This window comes from Fringilla coelebs, assembly GCF_963513975.1.
Source record: "Fringilla coelebs genome assembly, chromosome: 1".
In the NCBI taxonomy this organism is placed as follows: domain Eukaryota; kingdom Metazoa; phylum Chordata; class Aves; order Passeriformes; family Fringillidae; genus Fringilla; species Fringilla coelebs.
This window is the reverse complement of record NC_140028.1, coordinates 63,096,664-63,115,240: the sequence shown is the minus strand read 5'-3', so window position 1 is coordinate 63,115,240 and position 18,577 is coordinate 63,096,664. Positions and strand designations below refer to the sequence as shown.

Genomic DNA, 18,577 nt, shown 5'->3' with positions numbered 1-18,577 from the left:
CAAAGGTAAAAACTCACAAAATAGTTTTCCCTCAATTCTAAAGTATAAAATTATTAATGTTTAAAATCTCTAGCTAAAATCTAAACAATTAAAATCTAACATTTTAAAATGAAAAAGTTACAGACAGCCCAGGTAAACTCAATTCAAGGGCCAGATAAGGAAACTGGAATAGTCTGTCCTGGCAGACCTGATTTTAACTGGGTGAGAGATTAGGTCATGGAGTCTTTTAGTCCATGGCTTTTAGTCACTTTGCATTAAGAAAGTGAACTTCTGTCCCTGTTTTACATTGCTCAGGATGGGGATGGAAACACAGAGTTGAAATATTTCATAATGTTACTCTAGTCCAATAAAATTGTTTGCCACTTAGCATTCCAAATAGTTTCTTGGCTAAAACAGAAATGGGAAAGCTGCCCAAGATGCACAGAAAGGAAATACCATCTTCAGGGTTCTCTGAATTTTCCCTTTGTCAATCATTTTTATTCATCTTTGTTGATATTCTTGCAGAGCAGAGAACTTTTAAAACACTAGGCCTCAAAAACTAGGTCTAATTCTTGCTGTGGTAAAACACTAGGAGTTTTACAATTGGTTAAATTTTGTATAAAAAATAGTGATATGCATGTAGTGGTATCTCAGATTTGGCATAAACATCATATAATGTCCTCTGTCACCACCATGTGTGTATTTTCCACTCTTTGTAGAAGGCCAGTAGTAACCAGTCCCTGGAGTAGTGGTAAACTCCTTTGTGCTTTGACTAGAATATCCTCCTGTGTCTTCCCTTTTCTCAGATGGTATGAGTTTCCTGGGAATTGTCCTCATCTGAGATTTGTTAATTACTGTTCAAGAAATTGCCACAAATATCCCAAACTAAAAGGAGTGGGTGCCTTGTAAATGTCTGAAGCAGGAGGAGAGCTTCTTAGCTTGTACGCACAATAGGTTTCCATCCTGGACTACAATGTAACAGCCATTCTCAGTGATGGGATTTTGCCTGTGATCCATAATTATGAGGGTAGAGAAGGACTTAGGGGACTATTCAGATTGCACGTTGGCCAAATCATCAGGTAACTCTATGTAATGGTCAAGTAGTAGAAGAAGCTGCCAGGACAGTTATGCAATACACATTTCATTTTTCAAAAGAAGGTAGCTAGGTGATGGTGGATAACTAATCCCAATGGAATGACCAAGGACAAACAAAATTGAATAGCTGTTTCTCTTTTTGATCTGGAATGGTTCTATAAATTGTGCTGTTACATAGAAATCAGTAGCTGATCTGTTAGATGGATAAAACCCAAACAACAGATAAAATATAAAAGAAGCTGCATCACACTGATTTGGGTCAAATCTCATTGGAAATGGGTCAGGCCTTTAGGAATCATTCCCTACTGTTGATTATAATGAATGCACAAGGTTTTAAAAGCAGCTTACAGCTTTTAATCAGCAGTAGCTTATGGTATGATGAATTACTGCTGTGTATGGGCAGTAATTAAACATTGCTTTATGAAGACAGTGTAGTTGTAACACTAAACTCTGAGACTGATACAGCAAGTTATGAATCCATCCTGAAATGTTAAATTGATGAGCATTCAGGGTCTTCAGCATCTTACAGTCAAACCTGTAATGCGAGAGACCACACAAGAGACCTTGTTTTTCACATGGATTAAATACTCATCTGTGACTGTAGCAGCTTTTAAATTTTTAAGATGTTGATCCACAGCCTACCTTGATCTTATAGTCTATAATCTGAACCAATGTTAAGTACCCAAAATATAGAAATTATTTTCTTGAGACATATGAAATGCAAAACTTTATTTCCTTCAAGAAATGAAGTTATACCAGGTGTGTGATAGCCTGCTGCAATGCCTTCTTCTAGAACTACAAATGAAAAAGGTGTACATAGAATTTATTTCTTGATAAAGTGTCTATGCAGTTAATTGTGTGTCATTTTGAATGGGGTTTTTCTTGGATTTTTTTTTTTTTTTGTTTTGACAAATGTACAAATGACTGCTTGCCAGGAAAATGAACTTCCACATTTCGTTAATGTACTTGTTTTATTTGATAACTGAATATTATGGATTTAATTGAAAGCTATTTTAGTTAGTTTACCAATTAAACGGTAAGAATGTAGATCCACAAGCTGTTCCTCAGATGTTTGCTTGATCTTTAGTTCCCTCCATGCCCATATTTACACCAGCATTTATCTACTCCAGACTTGCACTAAAATGTGGCACATCTAAGCCATGTCTAAGCCCTAATACCTCAGGACAAATTGTTTTCTGTAAAATGCAGCATTGCTCAGGGTGTCCCCATACACAGCAGACAGACCACCCACATAAAAAGTGCATAATTCAGATGTAGTTCCAACCTCCGCTCACTGTAGAAAAATAATTTACATCAAAACCTCCTTTATTCTAAAGTTACTAAACTGCTCCTGAGATATATCTGAGGTGAATTTCTAAGTCTTTCATGCTTATTCTTTTCTGCTATGTATAAATAACTAAATATTAATTTACCACAAAGAAAGAGCAAAATGACAGTCCAGAAGCTGGGACATTAATCTAAACTGGGGGGAAACTGATTTTGGATCCCATGTCCAGATTATTCTGAGAGGAAACTTAAACCATTATTTAATGGATCACAGAGGAGTGTTCCTGTTACTGATCTAGGATGCTGAGTGAGGCTAGGGGAAATTCCTCTTTCTTGTCACAAAAAAGTGTTGGGTCAGATCTAGAATATATCTGCACTGTTAATTATTCCCATATTTGTTTTTGACCTTGGTGCCTAGATCATTGAATCTCCTGGTTAAAACAAATGGAAATAGTAATGGAAATTCCTTAACTTATATTTGAACAGTCATAGACCTTTGAATTACTTTATTAACAGGAAAAGGTAAATAATTAGCTTAAACTGGTTAAATGGTAGGAAAATCAAAAAAATCTTATATATCTATATATATCCAAATATATCAGTGCAACAGGACTCATGTCTGGGTGAGCTCAGTTTTTGTTGTTTGTGTGCTGCACTCTGTTTGTACAGGTGTAAGTGACAGCAGGATTATTTTTTGTGAGCATGTATTGTTTTCTTTAGTGGCCTCTATGAAAACCTTTCTTTCGAACATTTGTCCTTCAACTCTCTTCAAAGCTGTGCTGCTATGTGCGATAAATCATTGTGTAAGAAGGGAATAATTTTTTGTTTTCCTTCACCTTTTATTTGTAAGGAGGTCATCTCAGGAGATGAAACCTGTGCCACGTGTGATATCCATGAAAATTCAAACAACTTACCCAGATATTTGCATCTGGGTAAGTTTCCTTGAACCACCTTAAAGAAAGATGCAGACAGTTCCAGAATGAAACTAAATCTTATCCTTTGGTATGTGTCCATAGGAAATCAAGCAAATCACTCTATAAGAAGTGCCTGTCCTCCTCAGCTTCTTGACAGAGACCCTGGTGAAGGTAGCTGTGATATACACCATACCCACTGAAGTTTGGAGGAATCCCACCAAATCATCTTCTAACTAATAAATAGTATAGTGGCTCTAAAAAGGAGGAATTAACTGTGGAAATAAGTTAAATGAAGCACTGCTCAGTTGCTTCTTCTGTAGGTTTAAAATTGTCAGTCACTTCCCATATAATAACATTTAAATAACCAAGTTCAGACACTTATTTTTTACTGGCTTTAGATCTCACAAAAATAATTTGGTGCTGCTGAAGAATAAATCAAACAAAATTAGATCTGAAAATATGAGAATCTTTGCTAAGAAAGCTGAAAAAGCCCAAACTATATTTTTTAGTAATGCAAATTGAGATTAATTTTGGATTCCTCCCCAGCACAATAACTTGGACAGCACAGCAAATCTGAAGACTAGTTCCTCAATTCCTAGAATTGGTAGGTATATCACCATGAATGACTTATTGTAGTAGGACAAGGGAAAAAAGGAGACTTTACCATCCTAACTTATACTGCCTTGGTGCATAAAGTTTTCTTGTACCTGCAGATCATGGTGAATGGCCAGTAGTACCCCACCCAGAAAGCAGGAAGCTCTCAGCGGGGTTTTCAACACCAGGCTCCATTGCATCTCTTATGCTCTGTACGGTGAATTGTGAATGGACATATTCATCCAAATTTTTCACTCCTTAGGCTGACTTTAAGGCCAGTTGGAATAGCAATTTGCTTCCAAAAATTGAGCAACTTAGTTTTTTAAATAGATAATGGTCCGATAATTTGTGTATTTATGATGGCTGAACCAAGGTAGCTGAGTTGGTGACCCAACAGTGTGTGAAAAGCTGCGACTTTCTCGTGTGTGGTGCCTTACCTCTTCAGCAGCCTTGTGGGATGTGTCACCTCAGGCTGATGGGTTAGTTTTGGAGTGAATTTTGCAAGCACAGAAATTGTTAGTGCTGCACCTGGGTTTTGGACACTTTGTGGGCACCTCACTAATTGCTGTGCCTGACTGTGTCCCCTTGTGCTCGTTCCCTGCAGAAAGCCAGTCTGGTGTCTAGTCACCTCAGCAGAGATTCCTGTGTCTCTTCCTCTTAATGCATTTGTTACCAAGAAAGAATATTTTAACAACCACATCTCTGGAGAAACAAACCAACCAACTAACCAAACAGAAAAAACCAAAAACCAAATGCTGTTTGATTATAAGTATATAATTTTAATTTTTTCTTTTTAAAAAATATTTAGTAACATTTACAGAATTTTGCTATATGTAGTAATTCTGTTTAACATATAGGAAAGAGATTAAATATTTCAGAATTTATATTTTGCATTTGTTGGTTTTGCTTGGCAACCAAATGAAATTGCAAGATAAATTTATTTTTAGGAAGAAAAAATCATTTATGCAGTATTTAAACCGATAAGTTGATTTCATTAATTCATTATTTGTTTCCACCAAAAATTAAATGCTGACAAAAATCTTAATTTAATTTGTAGACAGTTCTTTTAAAACTAGCTTTAAAACTTTCTTTTATTTATGATTTCTATAAATCTATAGTAATATAATTTTAGAAAAAGTGTAATCTTAACTGGCATGCTCTTACACAAATTTATAGTGATAATTCTGTTCAACTTTATTTTCAAGAGGCCTGTTTTCTTTCTGATGTAGAACTTAATTAGTCATACATAGTTCCTCCAAGAATATGTCTCCTGTAAGAATCAGAGAAATTCAGGTGGTTTTTCACCACTTCAAATTATGTGTATAGTGCTTTCTTGATTGTTAAATTACACTCTAGGCTAGGTCAAGATATAGAATAATTTTTATTTTCAAGTGGATGGGAATTAGATGATTTAGAAGCATATTACTGGGTATCAGAGAGCAAGTAATTTTATGTTTAAGCTCAACAAAAGGTTTGTATGGGGTGTAAAGAAGGTTTTTATTAAGAAAAGAGAAGCAGGAAATTGGACCTTTTCAAAACAGATTTACCCAATTTCTCTTACTAAAGTCAGTGAGTGGGTTTTCACAAAACCAGTATCAGCTATTGAAGGAAACAGACAATGCACAAGCAAGATCATGATAGATTCAGCATTTGTTTCCAATTGAATGTAATTATCTTTCATCCACAGTGGTTTTTCAGCATGTCCTGGAAAAATCTCCTAAGATATGGAAAGACCTACTGAAGGAAATTTAAACAGTATGTCTGAGAACATGATGTCCAGAGTTAAAAAAAATAAAATAACTATACATTATCAAAAATGCAGTATCAGTGTATATTTTCTGTTTGTTCATTACTTCATTTTCATATGCAAAATCAGGAAACTCAGAAGGACAGTTTTATAAACAATAGTCTCAATCTGAGTAGTTACTGCTGTTCTGTTGATGAATTGCCACTTTTGAACTGGACCTGGCTGAATGATACCTGTAACTCTTTGGACCTCTTCTGGAAAACTTCAGAATGGTAGAGAATGGTTGTTTTGGTAAATGGTAAAGGGTAAAATAGTTGTTTTGTTTTAAGAAACTTAGATGTGACACTAGGGACTTAACGATAGGTGAAAAGGTCAGTATGTAATATTCCTTTTGGAGGTGTGCAGGCATTCAGGATAAACACAGCTCTCTCTCAGGGCTCTCATCTCTCCAGCATTGCCTGCTATCACCTTTGGCAATGAAGCATGACGAGGCTGTGTCTGTGTCCTCCCATCATTTCTCGGTGCCTCCCACCACCTTTGCTGCTGCTCACCAGGCTCAGCATGGTTGCCTGGCCTGGCCACTGAGCTGTGTGTCCTACAGCTGTGCCTGTGTCATCCTGCTCTCTGGTCTTTCTCTGGTCTCTCTTGTCAGTTCTCCTGGTCTTGCAAAGGATTTTTGGTATGTTGAAGGGATGGGGTGGGGCACATGTCAAAGCTGTGAAAGAATTCAGTATTTTCAGGGTAGGAACATGAGCAGGAAAGGACTGTCATTTAATGCCTGGTCCAGAAGAGTCCATGAAGTTTTCATGGTAGTTCCACCATGCCTCCCACATACACACACAAGAAATACCAGAAAACCCATGACATGCTACCTTTGAATAAAACAGCATCTTCAAAATCTGCAAGAATGGGAGCAGTCTGCACAGGGATGGAGCAATTCAAGTGATGCAGCAGGTTGTCATGGTCTCAATACCATTGATACTTCTGGTCTCAATACCAGAAGTGAGAATTGCTTTCCCTATGAATTGTAAAAATCTGATCCTTTACAGCTCAGGGTTGAGAAGCACCTGCAGAAATAGTCCATGAATAGGATACATGAGTTATAGAATATTTTCCATTTAACTAAGAAACTTCCATTTCCAGAAATATATCTGCTGGAGCATGCCAGAAATAATTCAGCAGAGCAGAGGCAAAGCAAGTTGGTGCTGCACATGGAAAACAGAGGGGCTGCCAAACAGCAGTGCTCTCCCCATCAATGGTGTGATTGAAAAGGAGCCAGCACTCCTCTTGCAGCTAGGCCAGTGCAGAGGGAAATGCAATACAAGCACTGTTCTGTTCAGCAGCTGTGTTTTCTCCCATGTTCACTTGTGGTACTGATGCAGTGAGGAGTAACATGATCTGGTTAAGTGAAAAAGTGATTTAAGCAGGGTGGGCTTAAACCCAAGGCAAACCTTAACTAAAGCTCTGCAATATGAGCCATAAATCCCGGCCCTCTGTTGTCTCTTCTTTTTCCTGGTACTGGTTCTACCAGGACCATGGCCAGTACGTCTCTGTTCCTCCTAGCAAGCCAGATGGTAACATCACTGAGGTGAGGAGGGCATCAGGAATAAGGAAAAGATTGTACCTGGAATTTGAGGGTGCCAGATTTCCAAATACACAAGTGCAGATCCGGGGACTGGTCTCACACAAGTGTGATTTCTCATCCCAGATGTGTTTCCTATGTGTGCAGCTACTGCTTGCTCATGAGTTTTGATCTTTATTTTCTTACATCCCATGGTTCTTATTAAAGTCAAAGTTAATTAAAACTAGAAACAAGTGGTTTGGGACAGATTTTTCTGTACCTACCCAAAACACAGGGAAATAACAGAACATTTTCACATCTTTTACTGAAAAGAAGTAACAGCACTTGACTTGCATTGATAGTTTCCATGAACCTGTACACACTATTTCAGAAGAAGGAATTGTTTATAAGACAGTGAAGAGACAAAACTTGTGCCTTAGTACTTTTTTTAATACAGTTTTGTGCTGATATTCTTAAAATTTGGGTAGTTAAAGATTTATTGTCAGGTATGTAACTATATAAAACACATGATAGATTATCAACACATTATCATTCTGTCCCAGTCTTTTTTTTTTTCTTCTGGATACATTCTATGACTTAAATTTCCATCAAATTCTGCAAATATCAAGGGACTAGTAGCAGTTACTCAGATGCATATGCACAGTGTACCCACTCACTTCAGGTAAGATTTAAAACCCCTTCTCATAATTTTATCACTGTGGTTTTGACTTTCAGACTTGTCAGAAATAAAGTTAATGGGACAACTGACTTTTGTAACTTACACTAAGACTTTGCAATCAGTTTCAGTGAAAAGCTTTTAAAAATATTTTTAAACTGTTGTTAGCCTTACCTTCTTCTGAAATTCTGCTTTCTCTCATACTCCAAACTAGCTTCAGCTTTCTTCACCTACTGTTTTAACATTGTCTTAGGCAAAAGGCAAAATTTCTATTAGAACACTAATCCCTCTCATTTAAAGCACTACAGTTTTTTTTTATTTTTGATCCCAATTGTAATGAAAAACCAATTACATCCATTTTATACAGCAGTTTTCCAAAGTTTTGTGCACCCTATGGGTGTTATTTAATATAATATTTTATGCCCAAATAATTTTAAGAATTTGTACCATTCTTCAGTCCCATACTGCAATATTCATACATGAGAAAAAAATGCATACTTCTGCTTTTCTAGTTTTAATCAGCTTTGCAAGGATTTTTGCCTTATATTGTATTTCACTCCTACAGGCATAAATTCTGTCCTAACAAGACAGTGTTGCTGTATGCTATCAATTTTCTGAGCAGAATAGATTCTCTGAAACCACGAGTGTTTTGTCAAATTGTTTTCTCTTAGTACCTGAAGTATCAGTTTTAATTCTGGAAACTCTTAGAGAAGTGTATTTAATGATATGCATAAATACAATGCTGTGCTTATGCATAAATACTTTTGTGCTCTGGTTGAGCTTTGCCACAAAACTTTATTCCAGAGCTGTCTGTCAGGTGTATTATATAACTGCTCTATATTAATTATTAAATCCTTTATTATTTGGAGTAATTATATTTTAATGGCTGTAGCTTTCCATGGCAGGCTTTTTCTCTTAATGCTAGTCTGCTTCCTGTAGCTATTCAAACTCCAGATGAAGAAATAAAAGGAAAAATAAATCAGAATGTAAAATGAAACAGCACAACGATGACGTACGTATACCATATTTTAAGAAAATTTTCAAAGCAATCATTAAAGATAAAATCAATGGGTTTCAGTTTAAAACTGTTTCTTGTGTCTTAGACAGTCTTCTACAGCAATTTCTCTGCTCATAGAAAAACATGTTGTTCCTAATTAGTGTTCAAAGGAAATCACCGTTGGACCTTTCTCCTCCTTTTTTATTTTTTTTTCCAGTGGATTAGTACAAAGAGATTACTCAAAACAGGTTAAAACAAGTGGAGGTTTGCTGAAGCAGCAGAAAAAAGGAGTTATTCCTCTGGAACTTTGACTTTTAACCAGTTCCAGTTGGAGTGGTTTCTTTGTCTTGAACATAGGATCAGCTCACAGGTAAAAAAACTGCCAAATCTGACCAAACCAAAATAGTTTTCTTAATGAGTTTTCTTTCACAAAGATTTTTATTTTTGAAAGGTTTTCCCCCTATAACTTTTAACATCTTTAGATTTTAAAATGAAAAATAATTAAATAGTAGTGGTGATAAATTTTGTAATTAAGACTACATTTCATCCTACTAAAATATACCCGTAGGATACAGTGGAAGTCAAACAACTCTATCAATAAGAAAGGTGTGAATCAGCGTGGACTAAATTCTGAATTGGCCATTATCTTAGGTTTCAAAACTTCTTTGGTCTCATGCTGATGTACAATTCACATATATTTACATCAAAAAATGAAAAAGTATAAAGTGGAAGTTAATAGAGTGAGAAATATCCTTGTAGGGGTCTGCGGGGCAGGGCTGCCACACAAAACATTTCAGATGCTACTGTTGGAAACCCCACCACTCCTGTTGTAGATAGCAGCCTCTCGTGATTGGGTTCCATCCTCTGGATCTGTCTCTTAAAGCCTGTGAGAACTGAGTGGGGCATGGTCAGGTTTTCTCCTCTTCCAGTGTTTGAGGTTATGGGGCTTCAAAGCCTCACCACCTGCACCCCTCAGCCAGTGCCCCAGGCTCTGGGTCTCTCGCATGTCTTTTCACATCTTTACACTCTCACAGCATCCCTCCTCCTGGAGACTAACCCAAACTTTCCAAACTTCTCAGGTGGCCTCATGGGGACAGACAAGAAAATAGATTTTGAAGAGGAATTTCCCAGCAGCCACGACTACTTGTAAAATGCATCTCTGCCCATGGCAAGGGGTTGGAACCAGATGATCTCTAAGGACCCTTCCTATGATTCCAAAACACTGAAATTTGCAGGCAGGCAAACCCTTTTCTCACTCAAAGAACCGTGCAGTTCTTGGGTTAGACAGGCATCCCAGCATTGTGTAACACTTCTCGTTCTCTCACTCCCTGGAGTGCAGTCCCTAATTGCAGCAGTGACAAGCCTGTCCCTTATGGGAACAGAGCGTACCTCCCTGAGGACAGGGAAATCCAATCTGTGATCCCATGTGACTTCTGCATGAGGAGCTGATTGTCAGGGGAAGGCTAGAGCTGGAAAATCTCAGTCTCTGGCTTTTGATGGCTCTTTGAGTGACAGCTGTCCTGTTCATCTCAGCAGCAGAAACTGAAACAGGGATCTAGGGGGGGTATTGCTACTTGGGGGCCCTTGTAGTCTGCCCTGTATCTCAGTAAGTGTTCACTTGTAGTTGCAGGTTACAGCACAAGTGGGCTTTTTGTTGCTCTAAAGTTTTTCCTGAATTATTCCCCTACAAGTCCTGAATAAAGTATTTGGAATAAATCAGCCTGGATAACTCAAAACTGCATTTCTTGTACAGGAAAAAACTTTGGCAGCTACAGTACAAATCATTAGACAGGAAAGAGCATAGAATTTGCAGATTTGTATGAATCTGCACTGCCTCAACCTCCTTATTTTGTATATTAGGATGAGGACAGTGGGAAATCTGCCTTTGGGTTTGACCCTGAATCATGACAAATGCTCTTCACGAGCTGCAGTGTTTTCACAGGCCACCTGGTGTAATGGCAAGAACGGTTATTCAAGGACATCATGAGTAGCTGAGATCTAACACACATAATGTGCACAGCAGCTGCTGCTCTCCTGCGTTTTCAGCCTTGGTAATTGTGAAACTACAACCTTTAAATCACACTCTCTTAACTCTGTAAAAGTTTAAGGATGCAGTACATAAGGAATAAGCCAGAGCATCTTGGTTTAGGGCCTCTCAGCTGGAGCAGAGCAGGCACAGCCGTCTGGGAGGCTGCTCAGCATGTGCTGAGCCTTCCTCTGCCAGGGGCGGGTGGGGGAACACAGCCCTGACAGAAGGTGAGGGAAGGCCCTAATGATATAATCATAGGTATGCATCCAAATGTGCCAAAATGGAGTTCATGTGGGATCACCAGAAAGCAGGCATGCCTTGCTAAGTGAAGGGAAAACAGCCTTGCTGGGAGGCGGGAATGCTGGCGTGATCCTTTGGTCAAGCACACATCTTCTGCTCTGGGGGACATTTTTACTTCTGTCATGTTGTGCACTTAAGTTAGGTTATCATTTAAGTTAGCAAGGGCTAACCAGCCCTCAAAAGGAGAACTACATCATGTAGCTCATCCTGTATGTCTGAGCAGCCACTGAAACACAGTGGCAGAGACTTAGCAGCCGTGTGCAGATCAGCTGAAGCTGTGCACAGACCAGGGCTACTTTCAAACTGTTCTGCTGTGCATCACCACACTGACAACAAAAGCCTCTCTGGGAAAAGGTAACCACATCAGGCTTTCTAAGTAACTGACTTGGGTTTTAAAATTTGTTTTGTCTACTGCAAAAAACAATTGCTATTACACATTGAATTTAGAATTTCAGTTACTTAAGTAATAAGCTTACGTAGTTGTAGCAAAGCATTTCTTTTGGGCATGCACAAGAAAACCAAATGAAATTCTGGAATATTAAGCGTACCAGAGGAGGAAAAGGTCACCTTGATGTCCTTTCTCATTCAATCAGAGTATGTAGCTGGGCTGGAGTCAGGGTCATCCAGGTCCCTGGGGACCCTGTCTTTCCTGTCAGGATATCTTCTGTCACATCATCTCTCATGTTTGCATGCAAAGCTTAAATGCTGAGCTAGCAGATGGGAACTGGGATTAGGTCACTGGGTGTCTTGATTTTTAAACTGCGTGTGTACTTTACCCTAGTAAGTCAGAAAAAACTGATAGCAGTGCTATTCCCAGATTTTGCTTCCCTCAATGACACTGCTTGATGGATTTAAATTTGTGAGTAACTTTTGGCATAACTGAAAAAAAAAAAATCTGGTAATTTCATAATGATCCAAATCTTTCTTTTGCCAGACTATCCTGATAGTGCACACTGTGCTTCTTCAGACTGAGTTTCCAGGACACCAGGGACATAATGATTGCATTTATTCTCCTTGGATAAAAGATGTGGATACACTAATGCTCTGTCATCTTGGGTCTCTTTGGAAACACCATAGATTTTGAAACAGGTGCACTGCACTCCTATGGTTTGCTGTCCCTTACCTTTGAATGAGTGCAGTGTCATGGTTTATTTGGAATTCTGCCTCACAGTCTCTGACATTTTAGTGCTCTGAAATCAAGCTCAGGAGGCAAGAGAACGTGGCCACTGCCTCTCTCACTGCCACCTCCCCGCCCTGCATGGTCCTGCCTTCAGTTCTCCTCTCCCAGAGAGACTCTGACAGATGGAGCTGCTGCTGGGCCCTGGGCTGCTGCCAGGGGGGCTTCTCTGCAGATCAGTAGTATCCATGTCCAAACCTGTCACTGCCTGGATGGCCTTTCCAACCTGGGAAGCTCCTGGGAGCTCTCCCGGGAAGTCAGCCCAGGCTTGCACAGGCTGATTTGCTCACACACCCCTGTAGAAAATGGACCCGTGTATGACAAAACAAGTAATGAAGTTATCATTTATTAATAGAGCAAATGTCTTCTCATGATTGCTGCCTGTAGCTTTATATGTACAATATTATTTCCCATTGTAAATTCTGAGTCAAGAAAATCCTGCTAGGTTTGGACTCTGCCAGGAAGTAACTCAGATTGATAAATGTTATAAATATCAATTTTTGTAGACCATGCTACATTTAGATAAACATTAATATTAATATTAAATAAGACATGTATAATTACACCATTCGATTTTAAAGAATAATTTATTTTGCCAAATAAACTCCTAGAATTATGAGGATTTGCATTCTTTGAAAAGTTAATCAAATAAATAAAAGACAATGAACAGTAGAACAGAACAACCCTTGGCTAGACTAAGATATCGCAGTAATTGCCTATCCATGTATCCTAGAATATAATCATACCATATCCACTTGAATATATATTTTTATCTTTTAACTTACTTACTAGAGTTGATTCAAATTACTGACATACATTTCAGGTTATACAGTGTGATATCAGTCAATATTTTATGCTACAGTTATTAAATCCAAGAAAAAGTGTGATCTCATGTGCAGCAACCTTATTTCAAACTGTGAAGGACTTTATTAAGCATCCTAAGAAACAAGAATTTCTATGCAGAAGAATTAATGTAAGCTCTGTTTATTTGCTTTAGCACAACTGTTGTTATGCTCTATGGATGATCTGCCTTCATTTCTTTATATTTGTTTATACCTTTCTCAGTTTCCTGAATGAAAGCTATAATGATAGTGTTAACAATTCACATTTAAAGAAATAATTGTTTTAAACACAGTCTTTTATTTTATTTCATTATATAGCTCTTTCTTTGATGCATAATATATAAATACTTAATATTTGTAGGTGTTAAATCCATATGAACTATACTACTAAGTTTCTATTCAGAGCTAGAAGTCAGTCTAACAAACCAAGTAAGAGACAGAAGTATAATAAGGAAGGTGAAAACAAAGTTATAAAAGAATCAGTAAAAATAATTTTTAAAACCTCATAAAAATGCAAATTCTTGAAATTTATATAGAAGAATCTTCTTGGACTGCAAAATTTCTAGATCCTTTTATGAGCTCAGGTTACTTAATATTTTATATGCTACTTGCTTGCTTTGTCCTTTTGGCAAAAGACTGTTACTAACATAGTGAAATACACCCAGGGTTAAGACTCCTTAGCTTTTATCCTGACTCTAAGGATACCCTATTTGGACTTTGTGTGGTCTGACCTTTCTGTCTATTTTGCTTTATGGATGACTGAAAGATTTATGGCCAGAGAACGGGCTATGAGGAGTAATTATCACTTGTTATATATACTGCTTTCATAACTCAAGATTTCCTGTATGCTCTGTCTATATGTTTCCAAAGCAATGAAATCTAGGATTTCATAAATAGAATACATAAATAAATCTTTAAATGAAGGAAATAGATATGCTTCACTTAAAGATGGAAGTAGCATTTCTTAGGGCAAAATAAATTTTAAAACTCTAATTACAAGGGTAAAAACTGTCACAATTCAAATCCTTGCAAAGGTAACATGTTTTTCTTCCTTGAGTCTTTCTTTTCTGGCAGCTTCTGCTGAAGAATAATCTTCTATCTGACCTGACATTTTCTTCCTTATTTGAACTGTGATTCTTAATCTCAGCATTTTTGTCTTTAAACAAAGAAATGGTTGCCTGCAAGTGAATGAAAAAGGTTTTGCTCATTCATTATTTATAAGCTTCTATTGTGATTCTTTTTTTTTTTAATTGGAAACTTTCAACTGGTGTTGGTTATTGCTGATATGTGATAAGGATAACTGAAAAGCTTCTCAGTCCTGTCTGACAAGGATATATTATGAAAGTTAAGATTCCATTAATTTGCTAAGACTTTCTACATGATCCACAACATGAAATGTTTCAGTATTTATTCTGAAGGAAATTAGCTTTCCTGACACTTAGCTCCATTCATTGTTGTAAAGGCATTTGAGACTGCATTTCCAGTTATTTGGTAGATCGTTATTTCATGAAACAGCTTTCAAAACGAGTGAGACAGGTAGGCCAGGTTAGCAGAGACTTTGCAGGCAATTTGCACAGGATTTATTGAAACATGGGAAGTGTTCTCAGCTTTGGCATCAGTTTTCAGCCTGCAGCTTAACTTTTTCACTGTTTGCGTTGGCCGGTCTTCTTTCCTGTGCCTGCTCTCTGAACAGTCTTGGCCGCAGGATTGCTGTCGCTCAGTGCAGCACATAATCTCTTCAGGAGCCTTCCCAGGAGGCAATGGAGGGAATGAGAAAGAAGACCTAAGACCTGTCAGTGACAAATGATTGCTAGGTGACTGGCAGTGTAAAGTGTTTAAGGCATGCATTCACTCTTTAAAAGGGAGTGTGAGCAGAAGCTAAATTGGAGAGAGACAAGCCTTAGGACACCATAATGTAATGTGTCAGAGCACCCTTCACTCTCTGCACTGAACCTATCAACGAGTTGCCAATATCTTGCTAATGGTGAGCTTTAAGACAAGTCAGATGTGTCTTTGAAAGTGTGAGTACTTGTGCAGTGGCATGATTTTTCATTCGTGTCTAGGAGACTGATTTGAAATTTGAGATTAAAATCTGTCGTGGCTTAACCCCAGTCAGCAGCCAAACCCTACAGAGCTGCTTGGTCAATTGTCCACCAGCAGGACTGGGTAGAGAATTGACAAGATAAAAGCCAGGATAGAAGGATAGGGGTTGACATAAAGAAAGTTTAACAGGAAAAGCAGAAGCCATACACACAAGCAAAGCAAAACAAAGAATTCATTCACCACTTCCCATGGGTAGGCAGCTGTTCGGCCATTTCTAGGAGAGCACAGCCCCAGACACATGCTGTCACTCCTCTCTTTCTTCTTTCTTCCTTCGCCTTATATCCTGAGCATGATGCCATATGGCCTGGAATATCCCTTGGTCAGCTGAGATCACCTGTCCTGGCTCTGTCTCATCCCAGCCCCCCATTCATCTCCAGCCCTTTGCCAACGTGTCAGCAGGAAAAACAGAAAGGTCTTGACTCTGTGTCAGCCCTTCTCGGCAAAAACAAAGCCATCTCTGTATTATCAACTCTGTGTCCAGCAGAAATCCAGAACACAGTCTTGTATTAGCCACTGTGAAGACAATTAACTTTACCCCAGCTGAAATCACCAGAAAATCTTTCCAAATTTTAGATCCATTCTTTTCTTCAAGTATTTCAGGTCCCTATGGACTGTGCTTAGTTTCACCTGCTGGCAAACTCTTCCAAAATTCTTCTGAGATCTGATGACTAAGCATTCCCTGTAGCTGCCAGCAGTCCTGTTGAGCTGTGATGCATGAATAAGGAAAAATGCTCAGAAACAAAATGGTTCTGTTGTAGGACAAGGTTTAATAATATTGGTTCCTGAGACAGGCTGCTGAGTGCTGATTATGCAGCAAGATTTTCTAAAAGGCTAAACATCTAATCACTCCCACTGAATTAGGATGGTTAAGCAAAAGGGGCATCTGGAAGACAGTGGGAGAAGGGATTGTTAAATAGGAAGGTTTAAGGGAGTACAGCGATCATTAACTGTGTGGATGAGCAGGAGAGGTTATATAAAAAAAATTTGAAAAGCTTTTCAAGGAGGAGTCATGGAGGCGGCACCTTTTTCAGGCATGGTTTTTCAGAACTAAGACCTAGATACTTTTAGACTTCCAGCTATATGTAATATTATTTTTCTGCTGCTTCTAAATCGAGCATAGCCTGTGTCCTCTAGATGAGAAACCTCTATTACCCTTAGTTATCTGGAAAATAGTTCATGCTAAGTTTATTAAATTTACTTTAAAATTTACTTCATATTTGTTGGAAAGTGAATACTCATCACTTGCTCATATTTCTCTTTGTAGTTTGCATGGGATTCTAAGTTTATAAAGAGCTGCAGTGACATAACAGTGTTCTTACTTGTGTCAAGCTATGGTAAGCTATGATGAGCTTTGAAATCCTGAATCTTCATTTGGAGCCATGTGGTTTAGGCACTGCAATGATGTTAGGACAGACATGTAATTTGGCTTCATGGTAGACATAGTAGGTAGGCACATATGTAGTTTTTACATGAGTATATCCAAGCAGACATATAGGAGTTAATGAATGAATATGAATATCAATATACATATTTTTGAAATGTTTTAGGATACGGTGGTTTTTCAGAGGGGCCTTGTACTGGTGCTTATACTGATACAAACATTTTTGTGTTGGCTTAACTGCATCACCCTGAGAGTTATTTGCAGTCAGACTGACATAACTGAGGGTGCTATTAGCTTAGTTATTAGTTAGCTAAGCTATTAGCTTAACACTGAGGGTGTTATTAGATGCAGTGTCATTGAAAGCAAGACAGCATTGTCTACATAGAGGAAAATAAAGGAAATCCATCTGTCCCATCTCTTATGCATTGCAAGTGCATTTCTCTCATCCTTAAACACTTTGAGTAGAAACTGTCTTCATGAGGTGTGAATAAGTACACTTACAAAAATGTGGTGAAAATAGAAATTATGACATATAGTGAAAGGAAGTAAAACTAAGAATAGTCTCATCTGGAAATTCTCAGTGTAAGTGGATAACAGTCAAACTGGCAATCATAATACTGCTGTGCATTTTGGTAAGTTTGTTTCGTTCAGCTGATATCAGTTGCAGGATTTTTTTTTTGCTTTTATTCAACAAGAACGTGTAAGCACCTGATATGCTCCTGAAAATCCTCTGTACTAACTTTGTGAAATGTGAGCTAATTAATTAAGTGGTAGAGAGTCAATTTGTCTGGAGTTGCTTAAAGTGGGCTATAAAATTCTGTAATAAAATATGCAGAGAAAAACATTTCAATATACCTGTAAGAGTATCTCATTCTTTGTTGGTAGAAGGCTTCCATCTTGACCATATAAGTAATCTATTCTGTGACAATTAATTAACAATAAGGATTGTTTATAATTCCATGAGAATTATAGGCACAATTTACAGTCACATTTTTCTGTAAATGTGACTGCAAATTATGCCTGTAATTCTCATTGTAAATGGGCCAGTTTTATCTGGGTTGGCTAGTTTTTATACTTTCTTGTCCCTTTGTGAAAGAACAGTACATTTTCCCTCATATTTTTCTTATGCATTCTACTGTGAACTTCAACACAATATCTCGATTATGATTACAGAAAGATCTAGTTAAAAATAATAGAAACACTACAGAAAGAAGCAAACATCAAATTCTGAATAATCTGAAAAGCACTTTGTTGGTGTTTCTTTGAAGGAGTTCTACTCTCTCCTGTCCTTTTGTTATTAACACTCAGAGGTTTGACAGATATGAGCTACATTATACAAATACTATACTAACTTTAATAATTCAGAATTTCCAAAGGCAACTGAAGGGAATGGCATATGGAAAAGTGAGCCTGCAGTCCCATCCTTAGCTGTATTGACTTGTGCAAGAGAGAAGAGAACCACAGTCCTGCCTTCTTGCTTCCTTTAAGTAATATTTGGAAATGGCTTTGTCACTGATCAGCACTTGTGCTTGAGGATCTGAAAAACCAGCATCTGTAGTTGTCCTTGCTGGGAGAAAAAAGGATCACAAGAAAACTTTTTGTGTCTTCCCTTCAGCACCCCTGTAATCACACCATAAAATGGATAGTATATCCTTCTCTCAATAAAAGTGTGTTTTATTTCCCTCACAGACTAATTTCCACAGCTGTCACTACTTTAAGACATCAAATATCTTTATGGCTCTTCTTGACTTCAATAAAGTGTGGCATGTCCTCTATGAACCGTCCTTTCCTGTTGGTAAGGGACAAGGCATTGATCTTGTGGTTTTCTGATAGTAAATATTGGGGTTTTTTTCCTACATTCTTGGGTTTCTAAATCAAAAAATCTTGCTCTTCAG

At 37.8% G+C, this 18,577-nt stretch overlaps 1 protein-coding gene across 1 annotated transcript in view; it reads left to right on the top strand.

Annotated features, from left to right (window-relative positions):
• Positions 1-18,577, top strand: part of GABBR2 (gamma-aminobutyric acid type B receptor subunit 2) — a gene marked incomplete at both ends in the record, with an annotated part of 450,697 nt that overhangs the window by 273,287 nt on the left and 158,833 nt on the right. The window lies entirely within an intron of this gene.